We start from the raw sequence: 19,699 nt of genomic DNA on the forward strand, positions 1-19,699 counted from the left end.
ACACACTACGTGTACTACTTTGGCCCAACTATTTTCCTCATCTTTCTGGAACACACACGTTCGTGTAAGAGGAGCACAGACTCGGCGCAACAATATAATGGCATCAATCGGTATGACAAGACGACCGACTGACGAATATGATTGTGTGTGTTCTGTCTCACTACCGAATGGTTTGGTTTGACATTGTCATGGCTCTCGTTTGTGTTTCTTGGCAAAGCAGGAGGAGGACGAAATGGTCGCAAAAATATAATGGCATCGATCGGCATCAGACAGGACGATCGACAAGTATGGCTGTGTGTGTTGACTTGCTACCGAGCTAGCAAGCCACTTGTTTGTACTACTTTCTTTAGCGCATAATTTTGGGCTGCTACTGGCAACAATACATCCCAAAGTGAATAATTTTATCATGATCCCTCTGCATTCACAATTGCATACCTAGAACCTTAGAACATACATACATCTCCTTCACTACATAGAATGGGTAATGATAAACAAGGAAACAAACACATATAACATAAATCATTCATTATCGAACCCCATGCATGAATATGTCTCCCCCAAAAAAGAAAAGAAATTCAGTTCTTTAGCATATCACTCTCGTTCCTGTCTCAACAATTCATTTGAGACATAAATAAACAAAGACAACAACTTCACCACAACAACTTCAATTTCTCAACCTTTGTGCAAAAAAAAACTTTGATTTCACAGCAAGCTACACAAGGCACAAACAACTTACTCCCCATAATAGCTCAGGATATGATAAAACAGTATGTGCTCGCTATATGTGAAGTGTAAACCCATATCAACACGACGAATGAGATTCTGGATCATTTACACCATTTGCACCACAGTCATCAGCCAGCCAAGAATAACCCATGGATGGCTCACGGCTCAGCCAAGCAAAAGGATAGTACCTACTATATGCTAGCAAGCCAACCGTTTACCTACACCACCTCTACAACAATCTCATTCCTTATGACTCGGCCAAGAAAGCAAAAATATATGGCTAAATTATTATGGCGTTCAATCCAAATTACTTTCAATATTACCCCGCCTACTAGCATTCACATGTTATTTGGGACGTGGCTGGATGGGGCTAATGTACTTTACGCCAAACTAATTCGAGTTGGAACTTGTGCTATTCTGTGGGCTATATGGAACTGCAGAAATGATCTAGTTTTTAACAGAATGAATTATATTAACTTTTTGCAGATTATCTTCAGGGCTACCGTCTTGATCCGCATGTGGTCCTTACTCACTCCTGTGGAAACCAGGGAGCCCTTGGTTACTGGGTGTGTCCGATGGGAGATGGTAGCTCAGGTTATCTTCAACCGATATGGATGGCGGCATGCTAATAGGATTGGACCATAGTACTTGTTTGCTGATGGATATCGTCGGTATTGGCGTTGATCGCCGTGTAACTCTTTTTCTTGTTTTCTTCTTTCTTTGGTTTCTTGGACTACTTTGTAATTCACTCAGACTACCTCATTTTTATTAATAATATGGCTGCATGCATCACTCGATGCAAAGGCCGGGGCGATGCCTCCTTTTCGAAAAAATATCAATTAGCAAGCAAAAATGTTTTCAACTTGCTGTTTTCATTCCAACACTAGCTAGTTGTACAACACTTCAAACCAAACAGGGAAAAAGCACCACAGGTCTCGAATTCCTCTCCACCAAAGTCACATGGCAACACCGACAAGCTCATTGACTTCAATCCCAGCCTCCAACAGTTCCGCACCACCACCTGCCAAGAAACAAAGCACAAGACACAAACCAACTAGAGATATTGTCACCAGCCAGGCATATCAATAAACAAGTCACAAGTTTCCATTTTCTCTAGCGCTTCCAATGCAAGTCTTCACTTTAACAAACAATGGGCACCTACAACAAACAATGGGCCAAGCTCCATGCCACCTACAACAAACAATGGGCCAAGCTGTAAGCTAAGGAGGACATCAAATATAAAAGAAGCCTCAATCTGGGTTACGGCTGTGGTTTACATGCCTATATGGAAACAAAGTCTACACCAACATCAAATTAACAAAATAATAATAACTCAATCTAAGCTAGCATTTCATAGAACAGAAAAACAGTCTACGCCTACAAGCATAGGCTAACAAATTAACCAAACGCAACACCAAGACTAGAGGAGGAAGGTTTGCAAAGAGTAGAGGATCATTATTGCCAAAAGAACACTAAGCTACACAAAAGAAACCGCAAAACTGCTACGATACCGACCAGGGGCTTTCATATATGTCTTGTTAGACAGTTGGTAGGGAGGGCTTCAAAAAGCTGCTGACGCTCTATTGCTACAGTAGAAACATTGACAAAGGTTAGTACGATGCTTGATGGATTTGCAATCTGAGATCACTTCATTTCTACAAGTTCACAATGCCCATTGCACAACCAAAATGCCAAACCACAAATTCTCCATACGTCTTGAACAGGAACCAGGTGTCCGGTTCCCATCCCGACAAAAAACCAAACAAAAGCGCATCAACAAGGAACTAGAAAAGAAGATGATGAATGGATTAATGGAGCACCTTCCATGCCAAGATTATCTCATCTATAAAGGCCTTCAGTAATATAGAATAAGGAGGAACATATTGAAATGTAACAACAATATGCTCTTTGCCTTGTTAAAGAAAAACATCAAGGCAACAATCCAGATTATGCAATGGCCATGTGTGTGGAGTATAGTATCTAATACTATCTACTCCCTACGTTCCTAAATATAAGACCTTTTAGAGATTTCACTATAGACTAGATACAGAGCAAAATGAGTGAATCAACATTCTAAAATATGATTCGTATGTAGTTCATAGTGCAATCTCTAAAAGGTTTTATATTTAGAAGCGGAGGGAGTACAAGTGTGATGAGTGTAGTAGAATAACTAAAAATGTGTTACCATTTGACAATATCCAACCTTTTTGAAGAAAGACACCAAGGAGCAACTGATCAGACAGCATGGGATGCGGAAATTGAGCCAAAATTCACACAATCCTTCCCAGTCCTAGGGTAACAATACAAATATATTAAGATTTGGTGGGGATGTATCAGGGGGTACCTGTGCATGAGTGATGCGTCTGTGGTTGCTCTTCGTGTTGATGAAGAGAAGAGGTCCTTCTTTTCCTCTGATGAACCCATGAGTATCACCATCTTCTTTGATTCTTCTGGCTTATTCCTCTTAGGGATGGGCGGATGGATGGATCAACTCTGCACTCCATCCATGGATTGCTTATGCACACAACTTGGTAGGGTTGATCATCGATTACTGCAGCAAAAAGTTTTTCTTTGCCAACAACACAGGGTCAAGTGGCTGCATGGAGGAAAAGTGTAGGAGCACGATAAAGTATAGCAACTATTAAGTAACCAGCATGTTCTACAAGCATAATACTTGCATGTCCCAACAGAAAAATAGTCCAGCTTTCACAAATGAACTTTATAACACCAAAAAAATAGCCCAGTCTGATGTGCACCCGTTCAGTAATCAAATCAAAATAAATACTAAAAAAAATCAAAACAATCCAAAACAAAATTGGGTGATAGATAATTCCGTGCATGCAGTCCGCTCCAATTTATATATCATTTGAACATCGGAGCAGCTCTCGGCAAAAAAGACAAATCAGGTCAAAACAGTGCATGTACATTAAAGTTTTTTAGAGACCCCGGATTTGTCATTAATGCCGAGAGGTGCTTAGATGTTCAAATTTTACAAAATTTGGAGCGAACCTCATGCATTAAATTATCTATCACCCAATTTTTTTGGAATTTTTTGAATTGTTTTAGTATTTGTTTTGATTTTTTGCTCAGCAGGGGTGCAGATGAGCCTGGGCTCAGAAATGTATTTTCGATAAATACACCAATTTCCGAAAAAGACAGGTACTAATATGGTTGCTTCCTATTCATGGGTCACATCATTTGCATACATCAAAAAGAAATCACCAGGTTCCAATTAATGATAGTTTTGAATGCAAAAATGATATCTTTAAAAAATTCTTGTTCTCAGCACTACAAAAAAGCTACAGCTACAAGGACCACTACAGGAAAGCTACAGCTACAAGGAAGTCCACCAACACAGGAGCGCTAACCAAATGTCCAGCCAATAGCATGTTCGGGTGACAGTAATAGTGAGCTAGATAGCGTGCAAACTGAAGTACCCCCATTCAATAGCAAAACAAAAACCTTAGCTATTACGTGACCATCAACCACACATACATCATGTGAGAGCAAATATGATACAAAAAAAGAGCCAAAATTCAACTAGCCTCATACAGAATCTCATCGGGAATTACAGAGAGATCACACAACCATTCTACTTAGAAGAGTTGTCACGCGAAGAATGAATGATTAGAAAAGGAGAATTTTAAACCACATCAAAATAATAGTAAAAAAAGGTCATGGTGGTACGCTAGGGATCGACCTTGTGCAGGGCGTCGTCATGGTCGCCGTTCAGGTCAGACCAGATGATATCCTCATCGTCAGCTTGGGCATAGGGTCCTGGTCGTCGTCCATGGAGTCGGGTTATTGCTACTCCAAATCAAACAAATAAATAAGTTTAGCACATCAAAAAGAACAGGACGGGAGCACTAGCCAATCAACTGTCCGTCTACACACACAGATCATACAAATCATAAGTGGATGCTAGTAATCATGTTATCTAGAAATGAAACAAGCTAGGATGAACCAAACCACAAAATGATCCCTACTCCCCATAGCAGCATATCCTACAACAATACTACACTGGCACATATATGTAAACAAAACAATGTAGCAGAAAAACTCACAGGTCTAAACTTGAGGGCTAAATCCAGTAACTAGTATACCAGAATCATCACCATCAGGAGAAGCACAACCTAGGATACTAGAAATTGCAATGGCATTAAAAGTATGACATGAAGAAGAGAAAGCAGACAAGCGAGACCAAAAGGACCCCAGCTTCTCGCCAGCGCCAAGAACGACAACAGGTAGGCAAAGGAGTCCGGGCCACTTTATTCAACACACCAAGGCATCCTTCGCCGTGACACCAATGCAAAAAAACACAAAACCTAGTAAATCTAGGACTATATACACCGCCAGGCACCAGATCCAGGATCTCCCGCCCCTCCGGCAGGCATAATGTCCATCGGAAGCGCAGGATACCATTGGTCTTGCCAACGAGAAAAGAGGAACACCTAGAACTCGCCATGCGCTCTACTGTAGGCAGTTTCTAGAGAGGGCGAGAGGTTTACAGTTGCATCTACATGTTTGCTAGTCCAAGTTATCTTCATCAATGAAGTCATCTTCGTCAACCTAGCTACTCCAAGTTAAAGCCATTGTTCTATGAAGACAAAGAACCTCAATCGCACAACGAAATCATTACCATGAAGCTTGAGGATATGATCCTGCTCAAGTGCAAGAGATGTGATATAAATGCACAGACAAATTAACGATCTCATAGCCATGCATTTGGTCTGTCCTGCAATAGACACATGAAAACCATGTATTAATATTGTATTGTTCTTGACAAAAATTGTTGATTACCATGAGTGGATATACAGCCTTTTAAAAAAAGAATCAAATATAGTGCAACTATTAACGGATCAGGTCTCGACTAGAATTCAAACTACATAACGCTTATACAAAGTTCTTAACATAACCATGAGACATGAGAAAATTCTTCAAACAAAATCCATACTGTAGAGGTTGGAAGCAAAGTAAAATATGGTTCAACAACAACAAGAGACTAGTAGCATCAACTCTAGTTCTTCATCTTTTTTTTGGGCCTCGGCTAGTTGTTGTGCAAGAAATTTTGCTAACGTGCACAAGGATATCACTTGTTCTATCTATATGTACACAACAGCACTGCACTAATTAATAGGTAAGCATTATAGAATAGCCATGAACAAGTGAAAATCCCTCCCATAATAAGTAACAATCCTGCTAACATGGACTATTCCCAAATCCTGGAGCATACAATGCAAAAAAGGTCCCAGCACAGAATTATAAGAGACTAATTGCATCAACAACAAATATGATCAGTCATAATAATTCACAGAAGAACGCCACCACAGATCTAAACACACTACATCATCGGCTTGATGGTCGGAACCACAATCGCCCACGGCTCAATGACCATTTCATTTCAGACACAGAGAGACAGAGAAAGACAGAGAGAGAGATCAAAGACTTGCCTGAACCAAGGAAGAGCAACCACGGCTTGATGGCCTTGAGTTGTCTCTATCAACTCAAGGAGGCCCCTTTTCCTCCAAAATAGAATGACCTTGGTTTAAGCCACAATCCTCTGATAGAAGGCAGAGCAAAGTGGTTAGTACTTCAACTCAACATTACTATCATGTTGGTTAGTTCAATGGACTTATAAGGATCTTAATATACCACATCAAACACTGGCTATAGTAGCAAAGTATACACAATTGACAATAAATTGCCAACACATCATGGCTCATACATACATTGTCATGCAAAGTACAAGAATGGTTCGGAGCGTCGGCCACCCCGCACGGCCACCCCGCCGGAGGGTGTTGGAATGGAGCCGGCAGGCATGCCCTCCGTCGGGTGGAGGCCCTGCTGCCCTTGTGTGGGCTCACGTCTGTTATGGAACGACGTAACCGGCATGAATATCCGGCAATTATTTCATTTTAAGAGGTTTTGTGAAGTGCGACGTGACGTTCCGGAAATCCCTGCTGTTTCATGGGGTTTTCGATAGGAGGACGCGTCCGTTCGTGTGATGTGCCCCCGCGGACGCGTCTGATGGCTTTGCGTTTGCGTGAATATATGACATTTTGGTGCGGATGGATAGATTTTAATTTTCGCTTGAGCCAGTATTCATTCATTCTTGAAAGCGCCAAAGCTTTCCCGAACACGGGAATTATTTCAGAACCAAGGTAGAGCCGCAACGTGCCTTGCGCTTGGTCCGTTTGAACCTCTCATGGATCGGTCCTCTTTTTTAGTCGATCTGAGCCGTCCGCCTACATCAGATGGAGGAGAAAACACCAACTAAATTATGGTTTGATGGATGAGAATGGATTTTCAATTTGGTTTGAACCCAAAAAATTAAACTTACATGACGAGGAACGCGGGTAATATGTCTGGTTTGGTGGGTTTGCGAAAGAGGAGAGGGCGGGCATGTTGGAATTATGCCCTGGAGGCAATAATAAATGTATAGTTATTATTATAATTCCTGTATCAAGATAATAGTTTATTATCCATGCTATAATTGTATTGAATGAAGACTCATTTACATGTGTGGATACATAGACAAAACACCGTCCCTAGCATGCCTCTAGTTGGCTAGCCAGTTGATCAATGATAGTCAGTGTCTTCTGATTATGAACAAGGTGTTGTTGCTTGATAACTGGATCACGTCATTGGGAGAATCACGTGATGGACTAGACCCAAACTGATAGACATAGCATGTTGATCGTGTCATTTTGTTGCTACTGTTTTCTGCGTGTCAAGTATTTATTCCTATGACCATGAGATCATATAACTCACTGACACCGGAGGAATGCTTTGTGTGTATCAAACGTCGCAACGTAACTGGGTGACTATAAAGATGCTCTACAGGTATCTCCGAAGGTGTTAGTTGAGTTAGTATGGATCAAGACTGGGATTTGTCACTCCGTGTGACGGAGAGGTATCTCGGGGCCCACTCGGTAATACAACATCACACATAAGCCTTGCAAGCAATGTAACTTAGTGTAAGTTGCGGGATCTTGTATTACGGAACGAGTAAAGAGACTTGCCGGTAAACGAGGTTGAAATAGGTATACGGATACTGCCGATCGAATCTCGGGCAAGTAACATACCGAAGGACAAAGGGAATGACATACGGGATTATACGAATCCTTGGCACTGAGGTTCAAACGATAAGATCTTCGTAGAATATGTAGGATCCAATATGGGCATCCAGGTCCCGCTGTTGGATATTGACCGAGGAGTCTCTCGGGTCATGTCTACATAGTTCTCGAACCCGCAGGGTCTGCACACTTAAGGTTCGACGTTGTTTTATGCGTATTTGAGTTATATGGTTGGTTACCGAATGTTGTTCGGAGTCCCGGATGAGATCACGGACGTCACGAGGGTTTTCGGAATGGTCCGGAAACGAAGATTGATATATAGGATGACCTCATTTGATTACCGGAAGGTTTTCGGAGTTACCGGGAATGTACCGGGAATGACGAATGGGTTCCGGGAGTTCACCGGAGGGGGGCAACCCACTCCGGGGAAGCCCATAGGCATTTGGGGGGGTCACACCAGCCCTTAGTGGGCTGGTGGGACAGCCCACCAATCCCCTATGCGCCAAGAGAGAAAAAAATCAAAGGAAAGAAAAAAAAAAGGAAGAAGTGGGAAAGGGGAAGGACTCCCTCCCACCAAACCAAGTAGGACTCGGTTTGGGGGGGGGGGGAGAGTCCTCCCCCCTGGCTCGGCCGACCCCTTGGGGATCCCTTGGACCCCAAGGCAAGGTCCCCCTCCCTCCTCCTATATATATGGGGCTTTTAGGGCAGATTTGAGACGACTTTCTCACGGCTGCCCGACCACATACCTCCATAGTTTTTCCTCTAGATCGTGTTTCTGCGGAGCTCGGGCGGAGCCCTGCTGAGACAAGATCATCACCAACCTCCGGAGCGCCGTCACGCTGCCGGAGAACTCTTCTACCTCTCCGTCTCTCTTGCTGGATCAAGAAGGCCGAGATCATCGTCGAGCTGTACGTGTGCTGAACGCGGAGGTGCCGTCCGTTCGGTACTAGATCGTGGGACTGATCGCGGGATTGTTCGCGGGGCGGATCGAGGGACGTGAGGACGTTCCACTACATCAACCGCGTTCACTAACGCTTCTGCTGTACGATCTACAAGGGTACGTAGATCACTCATCCCCTCTCGTAGATGGACATCACCATGATAGGTCTTCGTGCGCGTAGGAAAATTTTTGTTTCCCTTGCGACGTTCCCCAACAGTGGCATCATGAGCTAGGTTCATGCGTAGATGTCTTCTCGAGTAGAACACAAAAGGTTTTGTGGGCGGTGATGTGCGTTTTGCTGCCCTCCTTAGTCTTTTCTTCATTCCGCGGTATTGTTGGATTGAAGCGGCTTGGACCAACATTACTCGTACGCTTACGAGAGACTGGTTTCATCGTCACGAGTAACCCCCTTTGCTCAAAGATGACTGGCAAGTGACGGTTTCTCCAACTTTAGTTGAATCGGATTTGACCGAGGAGGTCCTTGGATGAGGTTAAATAGCAACTCATATATCTCCGTTGTGGTGTTTGCGTAAGTAAGATGCGATCCTACTAGATACCCTTGGTCACCACGTAAAACATGCAACAACAAAATTAGAGGACGTCTAACTTGTTTTTGCAGGGTATGATTGTGATGTGGTATGGCCAACGATGTGAGTTGATATATTGGATGTATGAGATGATCATGTTGTAATAGAAATATCGACTTGCACGTCGATGGTACGGCAACCGGCAGGAGCCATAGGGTTGTCTTTATACTAACATATGTGCTTGCAGATGCGTTTACTATTTTGCTAGGATGTAGCTTTAGTAGTAATAGCATAAGTAGCACGACAACCCCGATGGCAACACGTTGATGGATGATCATGGTGTGGCGCCGGTGACAAGAAGATCGTGCCGGTGCTTTGGCGATGGAGATCAAGAAGCACGAGATGATGGCCATATCATGTCACTTATGAATTGCATGTGATGTTAATCCTGTTATGCACCTTATTTTTCTTAGAACGACGGTAGCATTATGAGGTGATCTCTCACTAAAATTTCAAGACGAAATTGTGTTCTCCCTGACTGTGCACCGTTGCTACAGTTCGTCGTTTCGAGACACCACGTGATGATCGGGTGTGATAGACTCAACGTTCACATACAATGGGTGCAAAATAGTTGCGCACGCGGAACACTCGGGTTAAGCTTGACGAGCCTAGCATGTGCAGACATGGCCTCGGAACACATGAGACCGAAAGGTCGATCATGAATCATATAGTTGATATGATTAGCATAGGGATGCTTACCACTGAAACTACTCTCGACTCACGTGATGACCGGACTTGGGATAGTGTAAGTGGATCATGAACCACTCAAATGACTAGAGAGATGTACTTTTTGAGTGGGAGTTTAGCATATAATTTGATTAAGTTGAACTCTAATTATCTTGAACATAGTCTAAGTCCACTTTGTATGTATTTGTGTTGTAGATCATGGCTCAAGCAAGTGTCATCCTGAATTTTAATACGTTCCTAGAGAAAGCTAAGTTGAAAGATGATGGAAGCAACTTTGTAGACTGGGCTCGTAATCTTAAGCTAATCTTACAAGCTGGAAAGAAGGATTATGTCCTTAATGCTGCGCTAGGAGATGAACCACCCGCTACGGCTGATCAGGATGTTAAGAACGCTTGGTTAGCACGTAAGGAGGACTACTCAATAGTTCAATGTGCAGTCTTGTATGGCTTGGAACCGGGACTTCAACGTCGCTTTGAGCGTCATGGAGCATTTGAGATGTTCCAGGAGTTGAAGTTTATCTTTCAAAAGAACGCCCGGATCGAGAGGTATGAGACCTCCGATAAATTCTATGCTTGCAAGATGGAGGAAAACTCATCTGTCAGTGAACATGTGCTCAAAATGTCTGGGTACTCAAACCGTCTAGCTGAACTGGGGATTGAACTCCCGCAAGAAGCTATCACTGACAGAATCCTTCAATCACTGCCGCCAAGCTATAAAGGCTTTGTGTTGAACTACAACATGCAAGGGATGAACAAGTCTCCCGGCGAGTTGTTTGCGATGCTGAAAGTCGCAGAGTCTGAACTCCGTAAAGAGCATCAAGTGTTGATGGTGAGCAAGACCACTAGTTTCAAGAGAAACGGCAAAGGAAAGAAGGGCAATTCGAAGAAGAGCGGCAAGCCTGTTGCCAATCCGCCGAAGAAACCCAAGGCTGGACCTAAGCGTGAAACAGAGTGCTTCTATTGCAAGGGTATGGGTCACTGGAAGCGCAATTGCCCCAAGTATCTGGCAGATAAGAAGGCGGGTAAAGAAAAATCAGGTATATTTGATATACATGTTATTGATGTGTACTTAACCGGCTCTCGTAGTAGTGCCTGGGTATTTGATACCGGTTCTGTTGCTCACATTTGCAACTCGAAGCAGGAACTGCGGAATAGACGAAGGCTGGCGAAAGACGAAGTGATGATGCGCGTAGGAAACGGTTCCAAGGTTGATGCAATCGCCATCGGCACAGTGTCACTTCAGCTACCATCGGGATTAGTAATGAACTTAAATCATTGTTATTTAGTGCCTGCGTTGAGCATGAACATTATATCTGGATCTTGTTTATTGCGAGACGGTTACTCTTTTAAGTCTGAGAATAATGGTTGTTCTATTTCTATGAGTAACATCTTTTATGGTCATGCACCGAATGTGAGAGGATTGTTCATATTGAATCTTGATAGCGATATGCATATACATAACATTGAGACCAAAAGAGTTAGAGTTAACAATGATAGCGCCATATTTTTATGGCACTGCCGTTTAGGTCATATTGGTGTAAAGCGCATGAAGAAACTCCATGCTGATGGACTTTTGGAGTCACTTGACTTTGATTCACTTGACACGTGCGAACCATGCCTCATGGGCAAGATGACTAAGACTCCGTTCTCCGGAACAATGGAGCGTGCAAGTGACTTGTTGGAAATCATACATACCGATGTGTGTGGCCCAATGAGCGTGGAGGCACGCGGCGGATATCGTTATTTCCTCACCTTCACTGACGATTTAAGTAGATATGGTTATGTCTACTTGATGAAGCACAAGTCTGAAACATTTGAAAAGTTCAAGCAATTTCAGAGTGAAGTGGAAAATCATCGTAACAAGAAGGTCAAATTCCTACGGTCTGATCGTGGGGGTGAATATCTGAGTTTCGAGTTTGGTGCTCACTTAAGACAATGTGGAATTGTTTCACAGTTGACACCGCCTGGAACACCAAAGCGTAATGGTGTGTCCGAACGTCGTAATCGTACTTTGTTAGAGATGGTGCGATCTATGATGTCTCTTACTGATTTGCCGTTATCGTTTTGGGGTTATGCATTAGAAACAGCTGCATTCACTTTAAATAGGGCACCATCAAAATCCGTTGAGACTACACCATATGAACTGTGGTATGGCAAGAGGCCAAAGTTGTCGTTTCTTAAAGTTTGGGGATGTGATGCTTATGTCAAAAAGCTTCAGCCTGAAAAGCTGGAACCCAAAGCGGAAAGGTGTGTCTTCATAGGTTACCCAAAAGAGACAGTTGGGTACACCTTCTATCTCAAATCCGAGGGCAAAGTGTTTGTTGCTAAGAACGGAACTTTTCTCGAGAAGGAGTTCCTCTCGAGAGAATTGAGTGGGAGGAAGATAGAACTTGACGAGGTTGTCGAACCTCTCATCCCTCTGCATGGTGGCGCAGGGCAAGGGGAAACCTCTGTCGTTGCAACGCCGGTTGAGGAGGAAGTTAATGATGATGATCATGAAACTCCAGTTCAAGTTTCTGTTGAACCACGCAGGTCGACGAGATCACGCGCTGCTCCAGAGTGGTACGGTAATCCCGTCTTATCAATCATGTTGTTAGACAACAATGAACCTGCAAATTATGAAGAAGCAATGGTGGGCCCAGATTCCAACAAATGGCTAGAAGCCATGAAATCCGAGATAGGATCCATGTATGAGAACAAAGTGTGGACTTTGGAGATACTGCCTGAGGGCCGCAAGGCTATTCAGAACAAATGGATCTTTAAGAAGAAGACGGACGCTGACGGTAATGTGACCGTTTATAAAGCTCGACTTGTGGCAAAGGGTTTTTCACAAGTTCCAGGAATTGACTACGATGAGACTTTCTCTCCCGTAGCGATGCTTAAGTCCGTCAGAATCATGTTAGCAGTAGCTGCATTTTTCGATTATGAAATCTGGCAGATGGATGTCAAAACGGCGTTCCTTAACGGTTTCCTTAAGGAAGAGTTGTATATGATGCAACCCGAAGGTTTTGTCGATCCTAAAAATGCTGACAAGGTGTGCAAGCTCCAGCGATCCATTTATGGACTGGTGCAAGCATCTCGGAGTTGGAACAAACGCTTTGATGAGGTGATCAAAGCATTTGGGTTTATACAAGTGGTTGGAGAATCTTGTATTTACAAGAAAGTGAGTGGGAGCTCTGTGGCGTTTCTAATATTATATGTGGATGACATATTACTGATTGGAAACAACGTAGAGCTTTTGGAGAGCATAAAAGGTTACTTGAATAAAAGTTTCTCTATGAAGGACCTAGGAGAAGCTGCTTACATTCTAGGCATTAAGATCTATAGGGATAGATCAAAACGCCTGATAGGACTTTCACAAAGCACATACCTTGATAAAGTTTTGAAGAGGTTCAAAATGGAACAGTCCAAGAAAGGGTTCTTGCCAGTGTTACAAGGTACGAGATTGAATAAGACTCAGTGCCCAGCAACTGATGAAGATAGAGAGCATATGCGCTCCGTCCCCTATGCTTCAGCCATAGGTTCTATCATGTATGCGATGATGTGCACTAGACCGGATGTTAGCCTGGCCATAAGTATGGCAGGCAGGTTCCAGAGTAATCCAGGAGTGGATCACTGGACAGCGGTCAAGAATATCCTAAAGTACCTGAAAAGGACTAAGGAGATGTTTCTCGTGTATGGAGGTGACGAAGAGCTCGCCGTAAAGGGTTACGTTGATGCAAGCTTTGACACAGATCCGGACGACTCTAAGTCACAAACCGGATACGTATTTATTCTTAATGGGGGTGCAGTAAGCTGGTGCAGTTCCAAGCAAAGCGTCGTAGCAGATTCTACATGTGAAGCGGAGTACATGGCTACCTCGGAGGCAGCTAAGGAGGGTGTCTGGATGAAGCAGTTCATGACGGATCTTGGAGTGGTGCCAAGTGCACTGGATCCAATAACCTTGTTGTGTGACAACACTGGTGCCATTGCCCTGGCAAAGGAACCAAGGTTTCACAAGAAGACCAGACACATCAAACGACGCTTCAACCTCATCCGCGACTACGTCGAGGAGGAGGACGTAAATATATGCAAGGTGCACACGGATCTGAATGTAGCAGACCCGCTGACTAAACCTCTTCCACGGCCAAAACATGATCGACACCAGAACTGTATGGGTGTTAGATTTATTACAATGTAATTCACATGGTGATGTGAGGGCTAGATTATTGACTCTAGTGCAAGTGGGAGACTGTTGGAATTATGCCCTAGAGGCAATAATAAATGTATAGTTATTATTATAATTCCTGTATCAAGATAATAGTTTATTATCCATGCTATAATTGTATTGAATGAAGACTCATTTACATGTGTGGATACATAGACAAAACACCGTCCCTAGCATGCCTCTAGTTGGCTAGCCAGTTGATCAATGATAGTCAGTGTCTTCTGATTATGAACAAGGTGTTGTTGCTTGATAACTGGATCACGTCATTGGGAGAATCACGTGATGGACTAGACCCAAACTGATAGACATAGCATGTTGATCGTGTCATTTTGTTGCTACTGTTTTCTGCGTGTCAAGTATTTATTCTTATGACCATGAGATCATATAACTCACTGACACCGGAGGAATGCTTTGTGTGTATCAAACGTCGCAACGTAACTGGGTGACTATAAAGATGCTCTACAGGTATCTCCGAAGGTGTTAGTTGAGTTAGTATGGATCAAGACTGGGATTTGTCACTCCGTGTGACGGAGAGGTATCTCGGGGCCCACTCGGTAATACAACATCACACATAAGCCTTGCAAGCAATGTAACTTAGTGTAAGTTGCGGGATCTTGTATTACGGAACGAGTAAAGAGACTTGCCGGTAAACGAGGTTGAAATAGGTATACGGATACTGCCGATCGAATCTCGGGCAAGTAACATACCGAAGGACAAAGGGAATGACATACGGGATTATACGAATCCTTGGCACTGAGGTTCAAACGATAAGATCTTCGTAGAATATGTAGGATCCAATATGGGCATCCAGGTCCCGCTGTTGGATATTGACCGAGGAGTCTCTCCGGTCATGTCTACATAGTTCTCGAACCCGCAGGGTCTGCACACTTAAGGTTCGACGTTGTTTTATGCGTATTTGAGTTATATGGTTGGTTACCGAATGTTGTTCGGAGTCCCGGATGAGATCACGGACGTCACGAGGGTTTCCGGAATGGTCCGGAAACGAAGATTGATATATAGGATGACCTCATTTGATTACCGGAAGGTTTTTGGAGTTACCGGGAATGTACCGGGAATGACGAATGGGTTCCGGGAGTTCACCGGAGGGGGGCAACCCACTCCGGGGAAGCCCATAGGCATTTGGGGGGGTCACACCAGCCCTTAGTGGGCTGGTGGGACAGCCCACCAATCCCCTATGCGCCAAGAGAGAAAAAATCAAAGGAAAGAAAAAAAAAGGAAGAAGTGGGAAAGGGGAAGGACTCCCTCCCACCAAACCAAGTAGGACTCGGTTTGGGGGGGGGGGAGAGTCCTCCCCCCTGGCTCGGCCGACCCCTTGGGGATCCCTTGGACCCCAAGGCAAGGTCCCCCTCCCTCCTCCTATATATATGGGGCTTTTAGGGCAGATTTGAGACGACTTTCTCACGGCTGCCCGACCACATACCTCCATAGTTTTTCCTCTAGATCGTGTTTCTGCGGAGCTCGGGCGGAGCCCTGCTGAGACAAGATCATCACCAACCTCCGGAGCGCCGTCACGCTGCCGGAGAACTCTTCTACCTCTCCGTCTCTCTTGCTGGATCAAGAAGGCCGAGATCATCGTCGAGCTGTACGTGTGCTGAACGCGGAGGTGCCGTCCGTTCGGTACTAGATCGTGGGACTGATCGCGGGATTGTTCGCGGGGCGGATCGAGGGACGTGAGGACGTTCCACTACATCAACCGCGTTCTCTAACGCTTCTGCTGTGCGATCTACAAGGGTACGTAGATCACTCATCCCCTCTCGTAGATGGACATCACCATGATAGGTCTTCGTGCGCGTAGGAAAATTTTTGTTTCCCATGCGACGTTCCCCAACAGGGCATGCGGTGTTGATGGGTTAGTAGGCGCAGGATGGCGAACGGACGCGGAGATGGCTTCTTGGTCACCACATTGGCATCGAAGCGCTCGTCCGGTTTGAGTGTTGTGTTGACTCGCACCAGCTATGGAGCGGCGTGACCGGCATGAATGCCCGGTCGGCCTACCGCGGGCTCGCGCGCCTGCACTCGCCCCACAAGCTCGCGCACGGCAACGTCAAGTCGTCGAACCGTCCTCCTTAAGCTGGACTACGACGCTGCCGCGCTCTCCGACTTCCGCCCCCACTCGATCCACGCTGTTTTTTTGAATTCTGTTTTTTGAAAAAAGCCTACGAATTCTTTGAATATTTTGAATGTTATAACATCATTCAGGTTGATTTAGTATAAAAAGTCGTACTAAATTGTCGGCAAGTACTTCCGCCGTAAAGAAATATAAAAACGCTTTACATTTGTGAATGGAGTGAGTATGTAGTAGGTAACCAAATTCCGAAAAAAAAAGTGCATGCATGTATGTACTCCCTCGGGTCCTTTTTACTCCGCGTATTAGATTTCGGTCAAGTCAAACTTTGCAAAAATCGATATAATTTATATTAAAAAATATCAATATTTACAATACCAAATGTATACATTATGAAACTACATTTCGTAAAGAATCTAACAATATTGATTTGGCATGGTGAATGTTTATAATGTTTTCTATAAATTTGATCAAAGTAGAGATACTTTGACTTCAAACAAAATCTATATGCAGACTAAAAAATCAGAGGGAGTATGTATGTATGTACGTACGTACATTTCATCATCACCAAAAGAGAGAGAGAAGGGCATTTTTGCTAGCTGATTGTACCATAGGCACGTAGCGTACTCCCTCCGTCCCAAAATAACTGTCTCAACTTTGTGCTAGCTATAGTACAAAATTGTACTAAGCTCAAGACACTTATTTTGGGACGGAGGGAGTACAATTTTGCTAGCTGATTGTACCATTTTTGCTAGCTGTATGTATGTATGTACGTACGTACGTACGTACCATACGCACGCAAATCGCGCCAGCACGTTGGACCCCAAAACAAAAACAAAAACAAAAACACCTGACGGCGCTGGCATCGCGTCCGTACGCATTCGTTTTGGACGTACAGTACTGCGCATGCAGGCATCTGTTCGACGTCGAATCGTCCGAGTGAATTCCGGCGGCGGTGCAATGCAATGGCAACGCAATGCGGTTTTGGTTTCGGAAAAAAGAGGAGGAGGAAGGAGACGGCTGACCGTGGAGCATGGCGGAGAGGCTGCCGGCGGGGAGGTAGTCGTAGACGAGCAGCTTCTCGTCCTTGGAGAAGCAGTATGCGCGGACGGGGAGAAGGTTGGGGTGCTCCACGCCGCCGACCACCGTCTCCATGTGCGCCTCGAACTAGCGCCGGGACACCGACACCTCCACCACCACCGTCGTCCCTTCCTCCAGCACCGCCTTGTACGACGTCCCCGCGCTCCCCTTCCCCAGCATCTCCGCCGACGCGCGAACACCAGCCGGCTCGCCTCCCGCGTCCCGCCTCCCGCCGCCGCCGCGGCCACCGACCCGGAGGTTCCGGCGTCGTCCTTTGGCGAGGACGCCGTGCCTGTACCGTCGCCGGACGACGCCGGCGGTCTTGTTGTGCCTGTCGCCGCGGCCGCCGTGCCTTTTGCGCCGTCTGCGCGCGCGCCTCGCTGGGACCTCTTGCAGCAGAACAGGATGGCCAGAAGCAGCAGCAGCGCGACGACCACGGCGGCCACGATGATGCCGACGATCGCGGCGGTGGATACCTTCTTCTTCTTCTTCGGTGGCTTGCCGTCGCTCGGGCCCATCCCTGGCGGTGGCGCCGGCGACGGGGACGGGAAGAAGGGGCTGCAGGGGGGCAGGGGCGTGCCGCACAGCTGGAGGTTCCCGGCGAAGGCGTCGGCGGGGAACCGCGAGAGCGCCCGCGGGATGGACCCGTTGAGCCGGTTGTCGGAGACGTTGAACACCTTGAGCCCCGGGTTGGCGATGCTGGGGATCTTGCCGGACAGCCGGTTGCCGTCGAGCCTGAGCGCGCGGAGCGCGGCGAGGCCGGCGAGCGCGAAGGGGATGGGGCCCGACAGGTTGTTGTGTGAGTGCACGAGCCGCTCCAGCGCCGCGAGCCCGGAGACCCCCGGCGGGATGGCGCCGGAGATGGCGTTGTCCTGCAGGAAGACGGAGCGGAGGGCGGAGAGCCGGAGGATGTCGTCGGGGATGGCGCCGGACACGCGGTTGGCGCGGAGGGACAGCACCTGGAGGTTGGTGAGGCGGCCGATGGTGGACGGCGGGATGGGGCCGACGAGCCCGACGCCGGGTAGGCGCAGCTTGATGACGGTGGAGTTGGCGGCGTCGCAGGTGACCCCGACCCAGGCGCAGGCCGGCGTGGCGGCGCTCCACCCGAGCTTACGTTCGTGCGGGGTGGCCGCGAGGAACGCCAGCAGCGCCGACTGCTCGCTCGCCGGCGGGTCCGCGAGTGCCAGGCATACCAGCAAGGCGACTACGGCGGCCGCCAGCAGCAGCGCCGCCGCGGACGCCATTGCGAGTTGAGACGGGCGCGTCGGCTACGAGCTAGGCGGCATTGCTGGAGCTAGAGCAGAGCTGGAGCTGGACCTTGGTTTGGGCGAGGAAGAAGCTGGATCTTGATGTGGCTTGGGGCGGCAGTAAAGTGCGAAGAGCATTCGATCTGAGCACACGCGCAGAGTGCTGCTAGCGGAGCCTTCTTACGTGCGTACGCCGTCGCCGGTCGCCGTCCGGGAGCGAGCGTGTTAACCATCAACCCATTAGATGCGAGCGTGTTAACCGTCAACCCACTAGATGCGCATGAACAACCCAGTGGCGGATGCCTCACGTGTCAGGCCCCGCCCGGTGGTTGGCGGCGCGTCGACGATGATGATATGCCTTTCGTCCTCCAGTTTCGGCCATGTCAGCCCCTGGGTAGGGCTCTCTCAGACAAGGAGGTAATGGGCGGCGGTGTGCTTCACCGTTGATGTTGGTCTTTGTGACGATCGCTCCGGCCTGCCGTGTCGGCCTCGCTGTAGATTTGTGGTGGCCATCGAAAGGTAGTGAATGTTCCTTTGCATATTCGATGGTTTACTTCGAAGATGAGATGCAAATTATGGACGACGACTTGACACGGAGAGATGGTGGTCATGACCCACTAGCAACACCTTCACATTTGCCGTCGTTGTACCTGACCAGCGCTTCCTCCTGAAACGTATTTGCACCTTGTTCTAGCAGAGAGTGCTTCCTTGCAACTTACGAATCTACCGTCTCTATTTTTTTAGTAGGAATGATGATTCTAGAAGGCAGTCAACGGTTGGGACTCTCCTTTTTGCAGGGAGCCTAAGTTTAACACAATATGATGAGGTCATAAGAGCATCTCCAACAAATGATGAGTCGGCCGCCGTGGACGCATAGGAGCTCGAAGAACGCGGACGACAGCGCCAAGATCCATTCGAGGATGAACTCCCTCCGTCATAGGTGGGGAGGCGAGCGGGGTTGGATCCCGACCAGGCGTTGCGTTGCGGTGCGGTTCGACCAGGTGGCAGGTTGGGTGTAATCTCGGCGATTTTGCAATCCCCCACCCCTCGAGTTTCCACATGTA

General features: G+C 46.5%; 1 pseudogene; it reads right to left on the minus strand.

Annotated features, from left to right (window-relative positions):
• Window positions 1-1,682: 1,682 nt before the first annotated feature.
• LOC123396189 lies at window positions 1,683-18,698 on the minus strand (annotated as a pseudogene).
• Window positions 18,699-19,699: the final 1,001 nt, after the last annotated feature.

This window comes from Hordeum vulgare, chromosome 5H, assembly GCF_904849725.1.
Source record: "Hordeum vulgare subsp. vulgare chromosome 5H, MorexV3_pseudomolecules_assembly, whole genome shotgun sequence".
Taxonomy (NCBI): Eukaryota; Viridiplantae; Streptophyta; class Magnoliopsida; order Poales; family Poaceae; genus Hordeum; species Hordeum vulgare.